This window comes from Oryctolagus cuniculus, chromosome 14 (assembly GCF_051225735.1).
Source record: "Oryctolagus cuniculus isolate XC-2025 breed Fujian yellow rabbit chromosome 14, ASM5122573v1, whole genome shotgun sequence".
Classification (NCBI taxonomy): Eukaryota; Metazoa; Chordata; class Mammalia; order Lagomorpha; family Leporidae; genus Oryctolagus; species Oryctolagus cuniculus.
The window spans coordinates 14,050,910-14,075,091 of NC_142880.1; the positions used below are offsets into that span (position 1 = coordinate 14,050,910).

General features: G+C 43.5%; 1 long non-coding RNA gene across 14 annotated transcripts in view; it reads right to left on the reverse strand.

Moving 5' to 3' along the window:
• Positions 1–20,884, reverse strand: part of LOC103349546 (uncharacterized) — a 97,076-nt gene extending 76,192 nt beyond the window's left edge. For 4 of the 14 annotated variants that reach the window (XR_517713.5, XR_007922549.3, XR_007922548.3 and 1 more), the window contains exons 1-4: positions 19,928–20,132; positions 17,652–17,776; positions 11,038–11,088; positions 3,662–3,730 (exon numbers count right to left, since the gene is read on the reverse strand). This is a non-coding gene — a long non-coding RNA (uncharacterized LOC103349546). Of the gene's footprint in view, positions 1–3,661; positions 3,731–11,037; positions 11,089–17,651; positions 17,777–19,927; positions 20,133–20,309; positions 20,465–20,750 lie in introns of those variants that run through there. The other 10 variants (XR_016220487.1, XR_016220492.1, XR_016220489.1 and 7 more) reach the window with 5 other exon arrangements.
• Between the last annotated feature and the right edge of the window lie 3,298 nt (positions 20,885–24,182).

Sequence of the window (24,182 nt, forward strand, 5' to 3'; positions counted from 1 at the left end):
TTATTTCAGGATGTTTCTCATGGGTATTAAAGGATCACTATTTGATCATTTTATTTAAAATAGGTCAGAGACAGGCACTGGCAGTTATGGTTCCACTTGGGATGCCTACATCATTTTTTTAAAAAAGATTTATTTATTTATTTGAAAGGCAGTTACAGAGAGGCAGAGGCAAAGCCGGGGGGGAGAGGGGGGACATCCATCTGCTGGTTCACTCTCCAGATGGCCACAATGGCTAGAGCTATACTGATCTGAAGCCAGGAGACAGCAGCTTCTTCTGGGTCTCCCAGGCGGGTGTAGGGGCCCAAGCACTTGGGCCATCTTCTACTGCTTTCCCAGACCATAGGAGAGAGCTGGATTAGAAGTGGAGAAGCTGGGACTTGAACTGGTACCCATGTGGGATGCTGGCACTGCAGGTGGCATCTTTACCTACTACACCACAGTGCCGGCCATGGGATGCCTACATCTTGTATCATAATGCCTGGGTTCAAGACTTGGTTTTGGAGGCCAGTAACTGCCACTTGCAACATGACCCTATAACACAAAATGCTGGTTCAAATCTCAGTTGCTCCACTTCTAATCCACCTTCCTGTTAATGAGCCTGTAAAGGCAGTGGATGATGGCCCAAGTACTTGGGTCTCTGTCACCCAGGCATGAGACTCGAGTGAAGTCCTGGGCCCCTAGCTTTGGTCTGGCCCAGCCCTGGATATTACAGGCATTTGGGGAGTTGCCTAGTGGATGGAAGCATTCTCTCTCTTCCCTCCCATTCCTCCCTCCCTCCATTTGCCTTTCAAGTGAATGGATACATACATAAATATATCTTTTTTTTTAAAAAAAAAAGACCCAACTCCCACTTCCAATTTCAGCTGTTCACTATGATGTCAGGTCCTGGGCTCCTGGCTTCTGCCTGGTCCAGCCCTGTCTGGCTTTTGGGAAGTGGACCAGTAGATAGAAAAATCAATCAATTAATCACTCTCTCTAATAAATAATTAAATAAATGTTTTAAAAACAAAATAGGCCAAAAAAAAGTGGCAACCTTGAACAAGTCATCAATTGATGAAAGAATGTATCCAATAGATAGAACTGAAACCAGTAGACCCTAATCCTTATTCACTGGATTTGATCAAAGGGGCCATGTATTTATCTGGACTTTAAATTAATAACCTATGTAATACTGGGACTGACAGTTCATCTCATTTCAAAAGATAGCTATGATTCTCATTTTACTTTATTAGCAATTTTCCAGAATTAGAAATATTTTTATATTTTCAGAATTCTGGATTTCACAAATTGGCCTAAAATCCTTTTATTACTTGTTTTCTTCACACTGACCTTACTTCATGCAGAGACCGTGAGCTATGTAGTTTGAAGACATTTTGGATGATTTGAATGGTTTGGATTTATCAGTACCCATGTTTCAACTTAGTTTCTTAAGAGTTTAATCACACAAACTGTGCATTCTTCCTCTGCTTCTCTTCTTTAAATAGATCTTTCCTTTGTCCTTAAGGAAGTGTGGGTCTGGAATTAGACTGACCTGGGTTTGACCCCCTCTTTCCCAGGACACTTCCAATCCACAGGGAGTGGTTTCAGCTCTGCCCTCAGAACATGTCCTCCAGCTTCACTGCCACCACACTGGTCCAAGCTCCCCCGAGCTCTAGGAATAAGCTCCTCCGGGCTGACCTGCTCCCACCTTGTTCTCGATAGTCTATTTCCCATACCAGAGAGCCCTGTACTACCTAGGATGTCTAATGTTCAAAATCCTCCATTCATTTCATCCATTCCAATGTTTGTCAGCCTACAGAGCCCCTTGAGCGGGACCTCCCCTACCTTTCTGACCATTCTCCACCTCCACCTCCACTGCAGTCCCACCGGCCTCTTTGATAATCCTCAAGTGCACCGACACAACACACCTGCAAGTGCTGTTCTCTTTGCCTTGTGAATGCTGTGACCCAGATACTCCCATAGTACTCTCCTGTGCTTCCTCCAGGTCCTCATTCAAGTCTCTCCTTTTCTGATTGTCCCCGAAAAACAGGAACATGTTAGCTCTGTGCCTTTTTCATTATTATCTGTATCTCTTGTTCACTATCAATATATGAGGCATTTCTTTGTTTGTTGGCTTATTACATGGTTTTTCCCATTAGAATGCAAGCCTCCATGAACAAGGACTTCTTTTTTTCTTTGTACACCCAGCACCTAAAACAGTGCCTGCCTGGTGCATAGTAAGTGCCCAGAATATATGTGGTAAAGAAAACTTACTAACCCACTGTTTGACACTAACCAGATTACTTTTACCTCTACACTGGGGCTAATAGCAAATAACTCAGTTACAGAAAGAAATAGCACAATACCTGGCATGTTATATTTTTCAATAAAAAAAGTATTTCCTCTGAAATCACCAGGATTTATTCTGCAAGACAATAACTCTGAAAATGGTCATAAAACTCAGACTATATTTGTGGAAAGATATTTGACAGTAAAAGGAATTTATCCAAAACTTCATAAAGGTGGAGCAACATTTAATTATTTTCCAAAACTCAGTTCAATCTGAGAGATTCTTGTGAGGACTTTGATCCCCCTGAGAATTTCTACCCTGCAAGGCCGGCGCCGCGGCTCACTAGGCTAATCCTCCACCTTGCGGCGCCGGCACACCGGGTTCTAGTCCCGGTCAGGGCGCCGGATTCTGTCCCGGTTGCCCCTCTTCCAGGCCAGCTCTCTGCTATGGCCAGGGAGTGCAGTGGAGGATGGCCCAGGTGCTTGGGCCCTGCACCCCATCCTGGCTCCTGCCATCGGATCAGCGCGGTGCGCCGGCTGCAGCGGCGGCCATTGGAGGGTGAACCAACGGCAAAAGGAAGACCTTTCTCTCTCTGTCTCTCTCTCTCACTGTCCACTCTGCCTGTCAAAAAAAAAAAAAAAAAAAAAAAGAATTTCTACCCTGCATCTACTGTGGTCCACAGTGGACTGTGACTCGTTGTAAAATGAAACCACTAACAATCTATTATTCTTGCTCCATTATTTATCATTTTTCCTTACAGACAAGTCCTAAAGGCCATGCTTTTATTTACCTTTGTATTCAAATCAAAGAAATACTCAATAAATGCATATGGAATTAAATAAAGCATTTGAGGCACTTGCAAAGAAAAAATACAGAAAATGGCCTATCTGTGGAAAACACAGATGAGACACAATTTCATTACGTGACTGTAAAGCCAATGGTGAAAGGCCAAGGGCCGGGTTTTATGGTATTATGAATTGTTCAGGTGAACTATTGTGTAAACTATAATGATAAAAACTGCACAAAATAAAACACCAACGGGTAAAGACTCTGGAAAGAGACCACAAACCACACACAGTTTACTCTTGAAAGATTGCAACAATGGCAGGAAAGAAATTCAATTCGTGACTTTTCTGCCCAAGAAGTTTACAATGCCCAAAACTCCAGCGACATAAAACTGCAGTCTTGCTGGTGACAGAAGGTAGAGTACAAAGCTATCAGAGTAGCTGGAATTTCAGGAGAAAATCTTGGAAGCAAGAGAACTATAAAAGAGTAGCGTCCAACTTCTGAATATAAACTCCACCCAAATCCTTTCTTGTCTGCAAAACCATAGTAAGCCAGAAAGACCGAGCGAAGACAACAAAATGTGAGCAGGAAAGGGAAAAAACTCACCTTTCACAGGCAGAATAACTTCAGGCAAGATGTGTGGCAGGCTGCTCCTTGACTGAGGGCCTTCCCAACCTGAATACAAGGCAAGAGGCAGAAAGCTGAAAGTTTACTGACACGACTTGCCAGGAATATTTGGCAATTTGGGGAGGGCTGAGAGGGGATAAATCTGAAATCAGTGGAATTACTGAGTGTAAGACCCATACCCTTGCCTAACTATGAAACTAAACAGACCATAACTGTAATGTACAGTAAGGAAGGAAAAATGTTGGACATGGTAACTAGATGTTATACACACATTCATTTCTTCACTTAGTTTATTTAAAAGATACATAATTCTTTTTTTTTTTTTTTTTTTTTGATAGGCAGAGTGGACAGTGAGAGAGAGAGACAGAGAGAGAAAGGTCTTCCTTTGCCGTTGGTTCACCCTCCAATGGCCGCCGCTGCAGCCAGCGCACGGCGCTGATCCGATGGCAGGAGCCAGGAGCCAGGTGCTTTTCCTGGTCTCCCATGGGGTGCAGGGCCCAAGCACCTGGGCCATCCTCCACTGCACTCCCTGGCCATAGCAGAGAGCTGGCCTGGAAGAGGGGCAACCGGGACAGAATCCGGCGCCCTGACCGGGACTAGAACCCGGTGTGCCGGCACCGCAAGGCGGAGGATTAGCCTATTGAGCCACGGCGCCGGCTCTAAAAGATACATAATTCTTTAAAGCAACTATCATAACACTTTGGTTACCAATATGAGGAAGAAACAGTAGCAATATAGATACTCCAAACATTAAAATAATAAAGGAATATTTACATATCTTTATGCCAATAAATTGAATAGTTTGATGAAATAAGCAAATTCCTTGAAAGATACTATTTATTCTGATAGGAGAAAATTTAAAATCTAAATAGTCAAGTATGTACAGGAAAAATTAAAATAATACTTAAAATCTTTAACACACACATATGAATCCAGGCCCAAATGGCTCTACTAATGAATTGTGTTAAACGTTTAATAAATGTGGGCTGGTGCTGTGGCTTAGTGGGCTAAGCCTCCACCTGTGACGCTGGAATCCCATACATGTACTCATTCATGTCCCGGCTGCTCCTCCTCTGATCCGGCTCTCTGCTATGGCCTAGGAAAGCAGTAAAAGGTGGCCCAAGTCCTTGGGCTCCTGCAGCCACATGGGAGACCGGGAAGAAGCTCCTGGCTCCTGGCTTCAGATCGGCACAGCTCCAGCCATTGCAGCCAATTGGGGAATGAGCCAGCGGATGCAAGACCTTTCTCTCTGTCTCACCCTCTCTCTCTAACTCTACCTCTCAAATAAATACAATCTAAAAAAATGTTCAACAAATAGTATCAGTTCTTTTTTATTTTATTTAATGAACATAAATTTCCAAAGTACAGCTTATGGATTACAATAGCCCCCCCCCCATAACTTCCCTCCCACCCACAACACTCCCCTCTCCCACTCCCTCTCCCCTTCCATTCACATCGATTCATTTTCAATTCTCTTTATATACAGAAGATCAATTTAGCATATATTAAGATTTCCACAGTTTGCACCCACACAGAAACACAAAGTGTAAAATACTACTTGAGTACTAGTTATAGCATTAATTAAACACCTAAGAGTAATTGTGTATTAATTACAGAGTTCAACCAATAGTTTTAAGTAGAACATAAAAAATACTAAAAGGGTAAAGTATTAAGGTTTTTTTGTTATATAGTTTTTTTTATTTAATAAATGTGAATTTACAAAGTGCAACTTTTATATTATTGTGGCTCCCCACCCCCAACCTCCCTCCCTCCCATGACCCTCCCCTCTTCCACTCCCTCTCCCATCCCGCCCTTCATCGAGTTTCATTTTCAATTACCTTCATAAATAGTATCAGTTCTATACAATTTTTAACTAATTTTATAAGATCAGTATACGTCAGTGCAAAAGCTGGATAAAGACATCAAGAGAGGCCAGCATGCAACTGTGGCGCTGGCATCCCATATAGATGCTGGTTCGAGTTCCGGCTGCTCCTATTTCCATCCAGGTCTCTGCTATGGCCTGAGTCAGCAACTGAGAATGGCCCAAGTGCTTGGGCCCCTGCACCCACACTGGAGACCCAGAAGAGTCTCCTGGCTCTCATCTGACCCAGCTCAGGCTCTTGTGGCCATTTGGGGAGTGAATCAGCGGATAGAAGGTCTTTTTCTCCATCTCTCCCTCTGTCTATAACTCTGCCTTTCAAATAAATAAATAAAATCTTAAAAAGAAAAAAGGCATTGAGAAACAAAAGTGTAGCTTAATCTCTCCTAAATATAGACAAAAGGTTGGGGAGAGCTTAAATCAATCCTGCAACACATATAATATATAGTATGTCATGACCATAGTTATGTATCGCTAATCCTAAAACTTCAAAGTTGATTTAGAATTCAAATTCAATGTATGATTCACTTTATTATAAGAATAAATGAGAGGCCGGCACTGTGGCTCAATAGGCTAATCCTCCGCCTTGCGGCGCCGGCACACCGGGTTCTAGTCCTGGTCGGGGCGCCGGATTCTGTTCCGGTTGCCCCTCTTCCAGGCCAGCTCTCTGCTGTGGCCAGGGCGTGCAGTGGAGGATGGCCCAAGTGCTTGGGCCCTGCACCCCATGGGAGACCAGGACAAGTACCTGGCTCCTGCCATCGGATCAGCCGCAGCGGCCATTGGAGGGTAAACCAACGGCAAAGGAAGACCTTTCGCTCTCTCTCTCACTGTCCACTCTGCCTGTCAAAAAAAAAAAAAAAAAAAAAAAGAATAAATGAGAATAACCATGTGGTCACCTCAATAGATACAGAAAAGGTTTTTGGTAAAACTCAACATCTATTCATGAAAAAACTCTCAGCAAACAGTATAGGAAGGAGCATCCTAAAACCGAAACAGGGAATCTGAAAGCAAAGCTGCAACATCAACACTGACATTGAAAGCCTTGCTTTTTTCACATCTATTCAGCATTGTACTGGAAGCCCGGGACACTGCAATAAGGCAAGAAAAAGAAATAAAAAGCAAGACTGGAAAGAAATAAGAAAAACTGTATTAACTAACAGCATAAATGTGCATTTAGAAAATACTATGAATCCACAAAATAAACCACAAAATAAGTGAATTTAGCAAACTATAGAATACTAGGTAAATATTTAAAAATCAATTTTATTTCTGTAAAGCAAGATCCACTAGAAATAAAATTAAACAATTATACACATGACAACATCAAAAACGTGAAATACTTAGGGATAAATTTCATAAAAATATATAGAATGTCTGTACACTAAAAATTTCAAAATACTAATGGCAAAAAGCTGAAATAAATGGAGGGATACACCAGGTGCACAGATTGGCAGTCTAAATATTAAGATGGAAATTCTCTCCAACTTGATTTAATGTAATTTTCATCAATAACTTAGCAGACTTTTTGTAGAAACTTACAAGTCAATAGTAAGATTTATATGACATTGCAAATGAGCTAGAAAACACTTTTGTAAAAGAAACAAATTTGGAAGACTTATATTGACTGATTTAAAGTATAAGGCCAACGTGATTCAGATAGTCTGTTATTGACATGAATGTATACATGATCAATAAAACACTTTTAAAAATAAGTCAAATGTATGCCTTTAATTGATTTCCAAAAATGTTTGTCACTTAACCAAATGCTGCTGGGACAAATGAAAAAAATGGACATCAATACATATTCTGTACTATATACAAATATAACTAGATTAAAAATATTTATTTGATACAGAGAGATAGAGACAGCAGCCATATGCTGGTTCACTTGCCAAATGTCTGCAACAGCAAAGGCTGAGCTGAGATAGAAGCTGGAAGCCAGGAACCCAATCAGCTGAGCCATCGCTGCTGCCTCCCAGTAGCAGGAAGCTGTAACCAGAAGCCAGAGCTGGGGATGGAACCCCAGTACTGATATGGAATGTGGATGCCTTAACTATTAGGGCAAATGCCTGCCCCAGGTAACTGAATATTGATAGCAGACCTGAATCTCCAAGAGCTAAAGCCATGAAACCTCCAAAAGAAAACAAAAAAGAAAATCATTGCAACCTTGAGATAGCAATGATTTCTTAGAGCACAAAATGCAAATAGTATAAAAGACAGAAACTCACAAATTAGACTTTCTGAAAAATTAAAAACTTTTGCTCTTTGAAAGACATCACTGGCCAGCATTGTGGCACAGCAGGTTAACCTGCAGCTTGTGGCACTGACATCCATATGAGCACAGGTTCAAGTACTGGCTGCTCCACTTCCAATCCAGCTCTCTGCTAATGCTCTTGGGAAGGAAGATGGTTCAAGTACTGAGGTCCCTGCCACCAGCATGAAAGACTTGGACGGAGTTTCAGGCTTCTGGCTTCTGCTGGAACAGCTGCGGCTGTTGCAGCCATTTGGGAAATGAATCAGCTGATGGGAGATCAACCTCTCTCTCCTCTCTAACTCTGCTATGCAAATAAATAAATAAATCCTTAACAAGAAGATAGATATCATTAAGAAAGAAAAATCAAAACCACAAGGTGGGAGAAAATATTTGTAACACATTTATCTGATAAAGGTCTGGTATTCCAAATATATACATACTTTTTAAAAACTTTTACAACTCAGTAATATTAAAGTAATAATCAAAAACCATATTGACAAAAGCATCAAATAGAAATCCTACCATAAAAGGCTGTTCATATAGCCAATAAGAAAATATTCAATTATCTTAGTCTTCAGAAGGCTGTAAATTAAAACCACAATGATATACCTCTATAAACCCATTAGAATAGTTAAAATTATTCTTATAACCTGACAAATGTAAATGTTGTTGAAGACATGGAAATACTTAAATGCTCATATATTACTGGTAGTCATTTAAAATAACAGAAATACTCTGGAAAATACCCTGGCAGTTTCTTAAAAGGCTAAATATACATGTAATCGTACAACTCAGCCATTTCCTCCTTTCTTCTCATGAGAAATGGCTACTACCTAACGACTCACATGCAAATATCCATATCAGCTTTACTTAGAATGGCCTTAATGTGGACTCAATCCAAATGTCTGTCAACAGGTAAGTGGATAAACAGAGTATGGTATAGTCATGCATGGCCTAACTACAATGTATCTACATTGTGAGAGATGTTAGGTAATTTTGTCACTGTGTAAACATCAGGTGCTATGGTTTGAGTATGATTCGGCCCCTAAACCCAAGCAGTTATTTCAACCCCAAAGTCTTAAGTTAAAGGCATCAAGAGGGTGGAAACTTAACCCAGTGACAGTGTTTGAGAGGTAGGCTTCCTGGTAGGTATGTAGGTCACTGGGTCCATGCCATTAGAAGGTAGTGCTTGCAAGAGGTTTGGTTCCAAGGGCCTGAGTTGGGCCCAGATGCTCTCTCTGCTTCCTGATTTGTCTCTCTCCACCCATACAATTTCCATCTGCTGGGCACCAAACCACCTTATCTTGTACTCACACCTCTAAATAACTATGAGCTAAATAACCTTTTTCTCTTTTCAGTTAGTTGCCATAGGTATTTCATCATAGTGGTGAACAGCTGAATAACACAGATGACTGCAAGGTCACTAGGTGATATAATTTTATGGAACCACTGTTATATGTCATCTGTCACTGACCAAAATATCACTATGCAACATATGACTATATATCCATAAAACGGAATACAACCTAAAATTAACTGAAAATAGGTCTTGGTAAAAAGTAAGAATGGAAATAGGAGAGGGAGGTGGAAGGGGGATAGGAGTACGGGTGGGAGGGCTGGTATGGAGGGAAGAATCACTATGTTCCTGAAGTACTTATGAAATACATGAAATTTTTATTGTTTCAATTAAAGATTTCTGGGGGAGGAAATGGAATAAAAAATGGAGAAAACTAAGGAAAAATGACTTACAGACACAAGGGTACTTCAAAAAGCTTACAGAAAATGTGTATTTTTTTTAAGATTTATTGTATTTATTTGAAAGTCAGAGTTACTCAGAGAGAGGAGAGACAGAGAGAGACAGAGAGGTCTTCCATCCAATCGTTCACTCCCCAATTGGCCACAATGGCCAGAGCTATGCCGATCCGAAGCCAGTACCAGGAGCTTCTTCCAGGTCTCCCCCATGGGTGCAGGGGCCCAAGGACTTGGGCCATCTTCTACTGCTTTCCCAGGCCATAGCAGAGAGCTGGATTGGAAGTGGAACAGCCAGGTCTCGAACAGGCGCCCATATGGGATGCTGGCGCTTTAGGCCAGGGCGTTAACCCGCTACGCCACAGCGCTGGCCCCAGAAAATGTGTATTATTAAAAAAAAAAAAAAAAAAAAAAAAAAAACTGCATGGGTTTCAAAAAAATGAACTTCTTTTAATCTCACTTCTCTACAAACTTTTTGAAGTGCCCTTGCACATGCAATAATGTTGATGAATCCGAAAAGCCAGCCTCAAAAGAGTACATATTTTACAGGAAATTCTGAAAAAGGCAAAACGAACCTTATTAAAAGCAATACAGTTTCCTATGGTGAAGGGCGAATGCAAGATTGACCAAAAACAGATGTAGGGAGGCTTACGGGGGCCAGAGATTGATGTTCCATATCCTGAAGTGGTGGTTTTCTCAGTGATACACATTTTTCAAAATGGTGGTGCATGTCAAACAGGTACATTTCATTGTATAGAAGTTACGTCACAGATTTTTTAGAGGGCAGGTATAATGGCTTAACTATTAAAATGCCCCCATCTCGTGTCATAGTCTCTGGGTTTTATTTCCAGCTCCAGTCCCTGATCCAACTTGCTGCTGAGGCAGAACCTTCAAGGCAGCAGTGATGGCTCAAGTAATTGAATTCCCACCATCCACATGAGAGACCTGGATTGAGTTCCTGGCTCCTAGCTTTAGCCTAGCATTAGGATTTAAACTACTGATGAAAGCTATCTCTACAGTGTATGTGTGTGTGTGTGTGTGTACACGCGTGTGCGTGTGTCTTGCCTTTCAAATAATCAAAAATTCAATTTAAAAAATACATACTTAAAAATGACTTCATAAGAAAAAGAACATAACACATGGCTGAAAATACTATTTTTAATTCTAGACCTGAAAAAAAAAGAATTTTAGAGTGCACTCATCACTGAAAATTTTGATTTTTGTTTTCAAATCCAACTCCACTGTTTATTCCAAGTTAAAATGGGTGGCAGAAGCATCCCAGCTGGCATGGGGAGAAAGGTAAATAAGTCACCCTGAAATCAAAACTCAAAGACTCTTGTTGGGCTCATGAGCCAGTTAAGCAGCCCTGGCCCTAGGGCACATAAAAAATGGCATCCTGGAGATACAATCAGCATAGAAAACCTACCCCAAAGGGCTGGGGAGGAGAGGAGAGGTGGTGGTGCTAATACCAACCTGGCTCCTTTGCCGGGAACTCTTGTTATCTTGTTCTGCATTTGTCTGGTGCTGTATTTAGAAAAGATTAAATCAAAACTGTGAAATTAAAACATGCTGAGTGACAGCTCCGAGAGACAACAGCTGTGGCATTCGATTTTCATCATGTCAGGCCTGAGATCTGTATTTCAGGTCACTTTTTTCCATTGGCACTGATCCTGAAGGGCAAGAATTATCTTTCTATTGGCTATTTTCTAAAGCACCTGTTGCCTCCATGGGGTGACAGATTAATGGGGTTTAAATGGGAAGTGAGCCATGTCAAAGGTTTGGCTCCAATGGGGTCTTCCTGGGGCATCTACCTTCAGAAGTTTAAGCACAACATGATGGCTGTTGTCAACAACAACAATCTCCCATGTTATACTACCCTCCGAGGTAGGGGAGGCCTTTTAAAGCACAACATTCATTTCAATGTACACTCACAATTACAGTGGTGAACACTGTTTTCTAAATTATTTTAAAATTATTTTTAATAGTTATACCTAATATATTGTAAAGTAAATCTAAAGTAACTGAAGAATTACAAATAAATAAGGGGTATTTATTTTTCCCTTCTCAGTAGATACGTAATTCCACAGACATAAAACTAACCTTGACAAAATAAAGTCAATGGTAAATGGTTAAATGCCAACATTGGATAAACTGTGACATAATCATACAGTGGATTATCAGCAAACAGAAGAAATTACTAGTGCATGCAGGAAAATGGATAGATCTCAAATGCACTGTGATACAGGAGGGAAGCCAAATTCAAACGACTACACCACAGCTTGATAACTCTTGCATAGCTTCTGGAAGGGGCAACTACAGAGAGAACACAGATAAGTGATTTTCAGGGACCAGAGGATACCGGAAGGATGTGACCTTAAAAGGGTACTGTGTGGGGGTGGTGCTCTGGAGGCAGACTTTAAGCACTGAAAGGACTGTTCTGTGTTTTGACTGTGGTGGTGGTTACAGGGCCACACACACCTGCTAAAACTCATAGAGCTATGCATTGCCAAGGGTAAAAATCCACTGTACATAAATTATGCTTAATTTTAAAAGATAAGCATTTTCACAGCTCTCCACCAAAACATGTGCTTTAACGTGGAAAACACATCAATGGTCAGGCCAGGTATCACAGATCTGAAAATCCTCACTAGATTCTAAGTGTATAAAATGAGTCATCAGACTGTTCTAAGAATAGAAAGTGAACTCTGTGAACCACAGTATTTTAGTAAGGACATAAGCCTTAAGAAGGGTTGTTGGTGCCATTGTCTGTCTCTGCATCTGTGTTCAGAGTAGTGGGGAAGGATGAGAGGCACTGTGCATTGGAAATTTTGTTCTTTTCCCTTTAGAAAACTAGGATAGTTGATTGAAAGAAAACCAGAAATTGTTTGTTGATTGCTACATTTGGTTTTAGAATACTCTATGCATGTCTTTATCTTCATAAATGGCTACAAGTGGTTATTTAGTTCGTGACTAACTCCGTTTTCAAGACTGAGAGTGCAAATACATATCTGTTTATTCATCCTTCTTCTGTAACCGAACCTCCTTTGTTTTAGGACTCTGCTATGGTTTGGGTGCAGGCTGAGTGTAACACAAGAGTGTGCTGTAAAGGGCGTTTTGGTCCCAGGGCAGCAGTACTGGGAAGTGCTATGAAACCACTGGGAGGCGGGACCTGGTGGGATGTCCCCAGGCCTTTGAAGGTATGCCTTCATAGGGACTGTGGACCCCAGTCTTTCTCTGCTCTTGATTAGAGCTGTAATTTCATTTGATTTCTCACCTCCAATGCTGGTTAAAAAAAAAAAAAAAAAACCGCTATCAAAGTTTCTGAAGGAAAATGATTTTCAACCTAGAATTTTATACAGCTTAGATTTGACATATGCAAAAAAAAAAAAAAAAAAAACAGTAAATTGATCTCCCAGGCATCACCTCTTTAAAGGTACTTGAGAGTAGAGGGAGTAAGTAAAGAAGAAAATTTAAAGGATCTAGAAAACACTGGCTCCTTGTACTGTAAGGCCTCATTCCTACAGCTGTGCAACAGGCCTGGAATGCAATCAGTCCAAAAAGGCTCAAGAAAAACCAGACACTAGAGGTCTCCTATCACCACAGAGTATATTGGAAAATTTTGGAAGAAATTATGGCAGATAATGCAAAGACAAAAATTTTTGTAAATTAGAAACTCTAAGAAAAACAACAGACTACAAAAAAGGACATCTAATTATACTATACCATTTTCTCTGCTCTGAAGAATACTGGCACAGGTGTTTGGCCTAGTGCTTAAGATGCTAGTTGGGGGTGCCACAGCCCATATTGAATTCCTGGGTTCAAGTCCCACCTCTGCTTCCAATTTCAGCTTCCTGCTAATGCAGACTCTGGGAGGCAGCAGGTAATGGTTCAAATAGTTGGGTCCTTGCCACCGGTACGGAAGACTGAGTTCCTGAGTTCCTGGCTTTGGCCTGACACAAACTGGCTGGCTATTGTGAGCATTTGAGGAGTGAACAGTGGGTGGGAGATCTCTCTCTCTCTCCCTCTGCCTTTCAAACAAATAAATAAAATTTAAAGAATACTCATACAGTCTCAATAACACAAATATTTTTTAAGACTTTCTGACTTTCAGGGTTAATCTAACAGACACACTCCAGAACACTTAATTATGTAAATGTTAATAAAGCTAAAATGACATATAGATGACAGAATCCAACAAGCACAAAGAGAAAAGAAAGCTGAAGATAAAGATGAGGCATATGTACTTTTAACAAAATATGTATTTATATTGTCTATCAGTGATTTAAAATATCTATTGATGTTTAAATATTTTACTGAAAGTCCTAAGTGGTATAAGAAAGAGAAATCCTCACTTATCATGAACAGGAAATCAACGGACATTGTAGCTCCAAGCCTCTAACACTTGTGTGCACTCCATTAAGTCATTTCCTTTACCTTGATCAAAATCCATTGAAGAGGCCGGCGCCGCGGCTCACTAGGCTAATCCTCCGCCTAGCGGCGCCGGCACACCGGGTTCTAGTCCCAGTCGGGGCGCCGGATTCTGTCCCGGTTGCCCCTCTTCCAGGCCAGCTCTCTGCTGTGGCCAGGGAGTGCAGTGGAGGATGGCCCAGGTGCTTGGGCCCTGCACCCCATGGGAGACCAGGAAAAGCACCTGGCTCCTGGCTCCTGCCATCGGATCAGCACGGTGCGCCGGCCGCAGCGCGCTGGCCGCGGCGGCCATTGGAGGGTGAACCAACGGCAAAGGAAGACCTTTCTCTCTGTCTCTCTCTCACTGTCCACTCTGCCTGTCAAAAAAAAATATATAAATAAAAAAAAAAATCCATTGAAGAATTATGTCTAAGTATACCAAGTCCTCACCGTGGTATTCATAATTCACTAGAATTTCTAAAAAGTTACAGTTTTTGCATTTGGTTTTCGTATATGCCCCCTGCATTCCAGCCACAGGAAACTACAAGCACATGCAGCCGCCGGCATGCTCAGTCCTCAGCCTTCTATTGCTACAGCTAAAACACCTGAGAAGAGCCTCTTGGGAAGGAAAATGTCTACTTTGACTTACAGGTGGAGGCTAACATTTCAGGTTCAGTTGGCCCTGCTAGTCTGGCTTCTAGCTGGGTGAGGGGCTGGCCCTGGTGTGCGTATGCAGAGGAATGATCACACCGTGAACCAAAAGCAGAGATAGGAGCTAGGCCAAACTCAGCTTACAAAACGACCCTCTTACAAGAACTTCCTTCTGAGGGCATGTCATACAACATAAAGACCTCCCACTGGGCCCGCCTCCTAATCCAGCAACCGTTAACATGACACTTTGGGGCTTAAATATCTTCCCAAGTTTGGGGAGCCAAATGCTGTTCAAACCATAACAGCACGTGCCTGTAAAAGGAAGGAGACTTTTGAAAGGAAGGACTAAGACTTTTGAGAAGTTGATAAACCTCGGTCATATGAAATTTTATGAGAACTCAAGACACACATGTAGTGCTGGCAATATGAAAGCTGTGGGTAATATTTCTTTGCTTGCAGAGGGAAGATCCTATGACCCTTGAGTTACAGGGCCTGTGTTTCTATTACGCCAATAGCCCCTTGGTAAAACAGCTCTAACAAGAAACTTCGCAACACTTTTCTTTAATCTCTTTAATATTGCAAATATCACGAAAACCACAGTGAGGAGCTGGATCATGGGTGTCTACAAGGCACATAAGAGAGATTCCTTTCTTCATAACTCCTGGTAATTTGCATGTTTGGTGGTTTGACTGGCTCAGTTTGAAATATAGAGCAATAATGACACCTGCTCAAACCAGTTGAAACAAAATGACAATTGATATGTTTTAAGAGTACATTTACAAAAAATTTTGAAATTTTTTATATTTACTTATTTGAAAGGTGGAGAGAGAGAGATCTTCCATCTGCTACTTCACTCCTCAAATGCCCACAACAGCCAGAGCTGGGCCAGGGTGAAGCTAGAGGTCAGGAACTCAGCCTCCCACGTGGGTGGCAGGGACCAGGTACTTGAACCATCACCTGCTGCCTCCCAGGATGTGCATTAACAGGAAGCCAGAATCAGAAGTGGATGGAGGACTCAAACTCAGGCACGCTGACGTGGGATGCAGACATCACTTCCAGCATCTTAACTGCAGTACCAAATGCCTGCCCCTTCAAGAGCACATATTTTATTCAATATGAATGCAGACTACTATTTGAGGCTGTCTTAGTAGGATGGCTACAAGCAATGTGTGTTTGCTGTATTAATATTTTTTGTTGCAATTGACCTTCTTTTATTGTAAGCAATAGAAACCAATGGAAGCTAGTGCTTGGCCCCATCAAAAATAACTAGAAAAAAGTGGAAAGACAGTGAATAGGTTTTAGAACAAAAGAAGAGTTAAAACAATTGAGTTAGGAGAGGACAGCAACTGGGGCTGCTCTGTTATTCCCGGTGGTAAAACAAAACAACCAACAAACAGGCACATGCTTGGCTGGTATCTTTTGATTCAGATGATCAGTCATTCAGATGACTCAGTCTCAACCATACTATTCAATTTTATATATTTTATATTATATATAAATTATATATAAATTATATATTTATATATATAAATTATATATGTATAAATTATATATTTATATATTATATATATTTATATAATTTTATATAAAGTTATATGTAAATTATATATATTTAAATTATATATTTACATATATAAAGATATATAATTTATATATATGAATTTTGTATATTATATATAAATTATATATATAATTTATTTAAGACAGAGTCAACAGATAACTCCCATCTGCTCTTCACTTCCAAATGCTCCAGGTTGGGTAAGGCCAAAGCCAGAAGCCCAGATGGAGGGGGTGGGGGTGGGAGAGAGCAAGAGCCAGAAAGATAGAATCTTCCATCCACTGGTTCACTCCCCAAATGGCTTCAACAGCCGAGGCTGGGCCAGGCCAAATCCATGAGCCAGGAGCTTCACTCGGTTCCCCACATAGGTAGCAGGGGCCCACGTACTTGGGTCACCTTCTGCTGCTTTCCCAGGCGCATAACAGGGAGCTGGATCAGAAATGGAGCAGCTGGGACTCAAACCAGTGCCCATATGGAATGCTGATGTTACATGTCGCAGCTTAATCCTCTCCACCACAATGTCAGTCCTCCAAGTTATTGTTAAATGATGCTTATTTTAATATCATCTTTTACATAAGGCATTTACATTTACTGAAACTAAAATTTTCAGATCTCCCTGTTATATGTGGATTGAATTGTGTTCCCTCAAAGAGCTTTATTGAAGTCCTAACCCGCGGTAACTATGGATGTGATCTGATCTAGAAATAGGGTCTTTTCAGATTATTATATAACTATGTTCTTTTATTTATTTATTTATTTATTTATTTATTTACAGGCAGAGTTTGACAGTGAGAGAGAGACAGAGAGTTCACCCCCAAAACGGCCGCTACGGCCGGCATGCTGCGCCGATCCAAAGCCAGGAGCCAGGTGCTTCCTCTGGTCTCCCATGCGGGTGCAGGGCCCAAGGACCTGGGCCATCCTCCACTGCCTTCCAGGGCCACAGCAGAGAGCTGGACTGGAAGAGGGGCAACCGGACAGAATCTGGCGTCCCAACCAGGACTAGAACCCAGAGTACCGGCGCCGCAGGCAGAGGATTAGCATAGTGAGCCAGGGCGCCGACCCCTTAACTATGTTCTTATAAGAAGATGATATGGAGACAAAGACAGAGGCAGCCTGCCATGCAACCCCAGCAGCAATGACTAGAATAACAGTTAGAAGCCAAGACCCTCCAAAGATCCAGGACCTCCACTGGAACCCAGCCAAGAGGCCAGCAAATATTCTACCCAGCATCTCAGAGGGAGCATGGCCCTGCTGACAGCTTGACTGCAGACTTCTGGCCTCCAGAACTCTAACAGAATGGATTTCTATTTTCAAGTCACCCAGGTCACGGTATTTTACGACAGCACCCCTAGGACACTAATGCATGCTCCCTCCCGCATGACATCCTGTTTGTCTCTCCCTTCCACCAGTCCCAGCATGTAACTCTCCATTATTATGATGCTTCCCAAGTTTTATTATACACACATCTTACCTGTGGACTTTGCAAAGGTGAAAATTCAGATTCAGCAGTTATGGATAGGTCTCAGAATACAGGTCATACAAGCTGCCGGTGCTGCCCAGGCTGCTGGACCAAGGACCAGTCTAGGAGAAGCTAGGCTACGAGACGGAGAGGATATCTTTGTCAGACACATATCATATCTAGGTTTTTTGCCACTATGCTAACAAAGATGATAAAGAAAAACTTATGGAGAAAGATGAAAATGAAATGAGGAAACAAGTAAAATATCCAAAAATAGAAAAATCTCAAAATAGGCTCCCAGATTATCCACCAGTCACCATCATCCTCTGAAAAAATTTAGAATACAAAGAACTCACACTTGATTTCTAAAGAAGTGAATTTCTTAGAGCCAGCATTATGGATAAAACTGCCCCCTGCAATATCAGCATCCCGTATGGGCTCTGGTTTGTGTCCTGGCTGCTCCACTTCCAAGCCAGCTCCCTATTAATGGCCTGGGAAAAGTAGTGGAAGATGGCTCAGGTACTTGAACCCCTGCCATCCCTGTGGGAGACCTGGAAGAATCTCCTGGCTCCAGCCTGGCCCTGCTCTGGTCATTGCAGCCATCTCTGGGAGTGAACCAGCAAATGGGAGATCTGTCTCTCCCTCTCTTTCAAATAAAATAAAATTTTTTAAGAAGAGAATTTCTCAATACAATAGTGAGTTGATATTTTATGTGAACACACATACTTTAAAACAGCGATTGCAAATGACTACAATGGAAACACTGCAGACAGAGAAGAGCAAACTCCATATGGAGCAATGTAGGCCAACCATCCCAGGGTTAGGGAGTTTTCTACTGTGCTTTTTACTGGGAACAGCGGAATTTTGCAAACTTCATCAACCAATTATGAAAAGCACAGCAAAATACCTACTCTGGGGCTTTACCTTCAGAGATAGTATTTCTTTAGGCCTAGGGCCTGGCCTAGGAATTAGTGTTTTCAAAATGTACTGGTGGTAATTCTGATACAGATTCAGACTTGGGAAATACTACACTGAAACAAAGAAAATTTGCTCCAGGCTGGGCCTTGTGGTGCAAGGTTAAGGTGTTGAGTGGGATGCATCCCACACTGGAGTGCCTGGGTTAAGTTCTGGCTAATCCACACTTTCAATCCAGTTTCCTGCCGATACACCTGAGACGTAGCAGGTAATGACACAAGTACTTGGGTTCCTAACAGCTTCGTGAATGACCGGAATGGAGTTCCTAGCTTGTGGGTTTGGCCTGGCCCAACTCTGGTTGTTGTAGACATTCAAGAGTAGATGGAAGATTCTCTCTTGTTCTCACTCCGCCTTGCAAATAAACAAAGAATAAATCATTTTTGAAAACAGAATTTATAGGTACTCAATTTTATTAAAAAGAAATTTGTCTATATTCATACACAGTTAAAGCAAACATAACATCATACATAAGGGCAAATTTAGAAACATGATCACTGCCTGTCGTCAGCACTTCAAAATCAGTTTTGGAGGTGAGTGTTGCCGATGGTAGGGATTCTTCCCAGGTCTACAACAGAAGGTCCACACTCTCAGGGGCTCCATCAATAGTGGATTTAAATCCCAGGTGTGCATAAGCAACACTGATAGGCTGGTCAATAAAAATTCTAGGCTCTCAGCCTAGGCCAGTCTGAGTCCACAGTATGGACCCAGACCTGAGAAACTATTTTAAAAAAAAATTTTTTTGAAAGGGTTAAAGAGCTCTTCCATCCACTGGTTCACTCCCTAAATGGCCTCCACCAGCCCTGGCCAACGCCAGGAGCTTCTTCCCGGGTCTCCTAAGTGGGTGCAGGGCACTTGGGCCACCTTCCCAGGCTCATTTGCAGGGAGCTTTATGGAAAGTGGAGCAGCCAGGGCTCTGAAGGGCATCCTCTTGGGATGCTGGCGGCACAGGCCGGGGCTTCGCCCACCGCCAGTCGTGCCGGCCCAAGGGTCAGAGGCAGGTGGTCAAGGGCTGCAGCTGAGGCCCCGCCTGCCACTCTCCCCGTTCCTCTCTGCTTTAGCAGCGTCGCCACCCCTGTCCCAGGACAGAAACCAAGAGCCGCCTGAGGTGCAGATAAGCACGTCTCGGCCTCCGCCCTTTCGCAAAAAGCCACTGGAAGCCCGCACACACGAGACGTCAAGTGCCAACGTGACCTGCGTCACCACCATTGCGGGGCCCGGTGCAGAGATAACCTCAAGCCAAAAACGCGGGACGAGATGAGCTCGGTTCCACAGAAGCACTGCCCCCCACCCCCACCCCGGAGGTCATCGCTGACCACCGCGCGACGGCGACGTCAGGGCTGCTGTTGCAACAGGCTTCTGACAGAAGAAAGAGATGGGTAAGCGAGATGGCGCGCGGAGGCCGCTCACGGCTCTGGGTCGGGACTCCGCGCCAAAGCACGCGGCTCTGTCGAAAAGCCGCGGCCCTGCGGCCGCGACGCGGCAGCCATGGACGCCAGGCCGCGTGCGCGCCCCGGCCACAGGCGCTGCGCACGCAGCTGACGGCAGGGAACTCCGCGGGGCCGCGAGGGCGGTGAGTCAGCGCTGAGTCACGCCCGGCGCTACGTGCGGCCCGAGCGCGGCCCGCGGCTTCCGGGAAGACCCTCCCCCGCGCGCCGCCGTGCCGGGCCTCGCAGTCCCACGCTCGCCGGCACGCACTGCCTCTCCTGCAGCCTGGTGACGTCCAGGACTCCCCGCCCCGGGGAGAGCGAAGTGACAGATGTTGACAGAGCTGGGGCGGAGGCTTTCATCGCGTGTGTTTCCTCAAAGCTGAGATTCCCGTCGCTCTGGTTTTCACGCCGCTCCCCTCCCCACACACACGTCCCAGTTTTTTCCTGGCAGGGGAGGGACACGCAGCTCTTTTTATAGTTTCTTAACGAGGCCCGGGAAGAAGGAATTAATAAAACATGTGTTGAAAATCAGGCCTGCGACCATCCCGCTGCCTGGGGGCCTCGGGTTACCATCGCGGGGGCTCAATTGTCAGGGAAGCGGGTGGGTGGAGGGGCTCAGGACGGCCACTCTGATGGGCTGCTTTGTCGCTTGTCCGAGGGCTGGAGACATATTTGATAAGGATCCGATGTGTGGGGTGCCTTAGCTAACCTCCTCTTGTCCTGATTGTCAGAGGACGCTTTGTTGGTCTTAGAAAACACGACGGCTCCCGGTCAACAGCAGGTGCTGGGCCGTGAAGTGCAGCCCCTCAGTGGGACAGCCCTGGTCCTCCTGGTGGGGTCGCTCTGATGAAGGGTCAGTTTGTGGGGTGGCGTTCAAGACAGAGCCAGCCTGAGGCTTTGGCCTTTGTTGTGTCTCAGCTGCTGCCAATTGTTCTGCGTCCTGGGCCAGCTTGGATTCCCCCTTACCCCACCAAGTGCGTGTGAGTTGATGCAAAACACCAGTGTCTGCTTGTATTTTGACTGCTCCTCTTACAGGGAAGGAGACTGAAATAATTAGAGGTTGAACTGACTCACCAAGGTTGCACAAAGGCCTGACTTCCCAAGCTTTGAAAGAAGGAAAAAAGCCACCAAGCTGAACTAAAATAAGAAAAGATGAAAAGGCGCGGGATGCATAGTAAAAGCCCCAAGAGCAAATTGAATTGTGGGAACCAGAGTGGACTCTGATAGACATGAGCCATTCGAACAGATCCACTAAATGGCTAGCCTTTTTAAAAAATCAGTTTATTCTTGTGTAAGGTAACTGCAGATTTAAACATACACATCATTTGAGGTTTAAAAAACTGCGCCTGATTCTGATTCATTATTTTTAGCTCATCCTCGCTGATGCTACCTTGGCACATGGAGTGGCTGTCTTCAGTTTGAAACCCACATTCTCCATAGCAGTGTGAACTTGGGCTAGTTTCTTAGCTTCCCTAAGCCTGTCATCTCCTCTGTAAAAAGGGAATCATAATTACCATTCACCAGTTGGTAGAAGCAGTATTACATGACACGGTGACTTATAAAAAAAAGTGAAGCCCAGGCTGGATGCTTTGGCGCAGAAGGCTAAGGCACATCCCGTTTCTGAGCGCTGGTTTGAGTCCCAGCTACTCTAGTCCTAATCCAGCTCCCTACTATGCACCTGGGAAGCCACAGAGGGTGGTCCAAGGACTTGAGTTCCTGCCGCCCAGATGGAGTGCCTCATTTCTGGCTTTGGCCTGGCCTAGCCCTGACTGTTGTACCCATTTGGAAAGTGAATCAGCAGGTGGGAGATCCCTCTATCTTGATCTCAATTTCCATCTGATCTTGATTTCTATTTCTATCTATCCCTATCACTATCTCACTCACTCTAGCTCTTTTTCTCTTTCCACCATATGGGAGACCTGGATGGAGTTTCAGGCTCCTGGCTTTGTCCTGGCCCAGGGCTGGCTGTTGTGGCCGTCTGGGGAGTGCTCCAGTGGACAGAATATCTCTTTCTCTCTGTCTCTTCCTTTCTCTATGCAACTCTGACTTTCAAAACAATAAAATAAATCCTTAAAAAACAAAACAAAAAACTTGTTTCATATTGTCATTATTATTGAACTTGACTGAACTGTTGATCAGGTCCCAAAGAAGTGCTACTTACAACTAAAACGTTTTAGGAATCATCACAAACACAGTGGTTCAGTGATTTCATTGATTTGGGGTCAGATCCTAGATTCTAGGATTCTACTAGATCCTAAAGCATCTGGAGTATTATTTAATGTTTCTTGAACATGTGAAGACTGCGGAAAGACATAAGGAAACCTAAATCAAAAGAATGCCTACAACCATCAGTTGACCAAAACAGTGATAAGCAGGGGCCAATGTTGTGAGCTAAGCCGCCATCTGTGATACCAGCATCCCAAGTCAATTCCAGTTACAGTCCCTGCTACTCCACTTCTGATCCAGCTCCTTGCTAATGCACCTGGGAAAGCATCAGAGGATGGCCCAAGTACGGGTCCCTGCTACTCAGGTGGGAAATGGAGATGGAATTCCAGGCTCTTGGCTTCCATCTGGCCCAATCCCAGATGTTTCAGCCTTTTGGGGTTATCCAGTAAATAAAAGATTGCTATCTTTCTTTACCACTCTTTCTGTAACTCTGCCTTTCAAATAAAATTAACACATATATTTATTAATGTGATGAGGCAAAACCACCAAGTAAGAGCCTTTTCCCCTGATCACAGCGAAAGTTCCTTGACAGGGTAGCATAGCAGCCATGGGGCAGAAGACAGAGCCTTGCCCTTTAAAGTACAGATCAACTCCTTTGACATAAAGTGACTCAGGATTGTCCTGACACAGACATTTGGTTCTTTCCTGCTTGGAAGTCTGATAAGCATTGCTATTGATGGAGGTAGGTGACCTATCTCACAGCATCTTCTCTAAGCAGCGTGTAAGTAGTACACATTCTCTTGAAACAATAACATAAGTGTTTGTCTTAGTTAGCTCAGGTGCTGTAGCATAGTCAGCTGGTTGGTTTGAAAAACAGAACTTTATTTTTTGCAGCTGGGGAAACCGGGAAGTCAAAGTTCAAGGTGCTGGCAAGGAGACTTCCTTCAGTGGTCTCTGTCCTTGGCTGTGTGTTCCTGTGACTCTTCTTTGTGTGTGTGCAGGGCAGAGAGGAAGGTGGAGTAAGGGTGAGGTTTATGACTTCAACCCATTAATTTGCTAGAAGACAAAAGTGTGACAGATTTAGCTAAGGATCAAACCGGTTTTTATGTGGGATTCTAGAGTCAGGCGATGTTTCCTTCTGTGAGACACAGGGAGTGCTTCACTGCCCATAGCAGGGCGAGGAGGAAACAGAATAATAGAGAGAAGCGAACTGGTTAACACCAGGTTACTCCAAGTTATTTTTTTCTTTTTCTGTGGTAACAGTTTAAGCAGCGGGGACTACCTTACTACAGTGACTCAGGTTGGCTGTGCCTTTTCCAAATAGTGACTGGGAATCTCCTATTTTCAGGAAAAACTGATCTATTTGGGAACTTAACTGTTTCCTTAAATTTTCAGTTTGATTATGTAGCATTTAGCATGAATGACTCCATTTTGGTGTGGTCTGTTGGAGCTTAATATGGGACTCAGACCCAAGCAACAGTTTCCTATACATTTTACTCAACAAGGGATGCTGATTCAGGCAATAGAGGTTTCTTTCAAAATCACCTCAAGGCCGGCACTGCAGCTCACTTGGCTAATCCTCCGCCTGCAGCGCCAGTACTCTGGGTTCTAGTCCCGGTTGCGGCGCCAGGTACTAGTCCCGGTTGCTCCTCTTCCAGTCCAGCTCTCTGCTGTGGCCTGGGAAGGCAGTGGAGGATGGCCCAAGTCCTTGGGCCGTGCACCCGCATGGGAGACCAGGAGGGAGCACCTGGCTCCTGGCTTCAGATCAGCGCAGTGCGCCAGCCGTAGTGGCCAGCTGAGGGGTGAACCAACAGAAAAGGAAGACCTTTCTATCTGTCTCTCTCTCTCACTGTCTAACTCTGCCTGTCGGAAAAAAAAAAAAAAAAAAAAGACCAGAGAGTCTCATGTGCCCATTCTAGCACCCATAATATGCAACAACACATTGTGAACAGAGAAAGCCCTCAGTAAAGAGCAA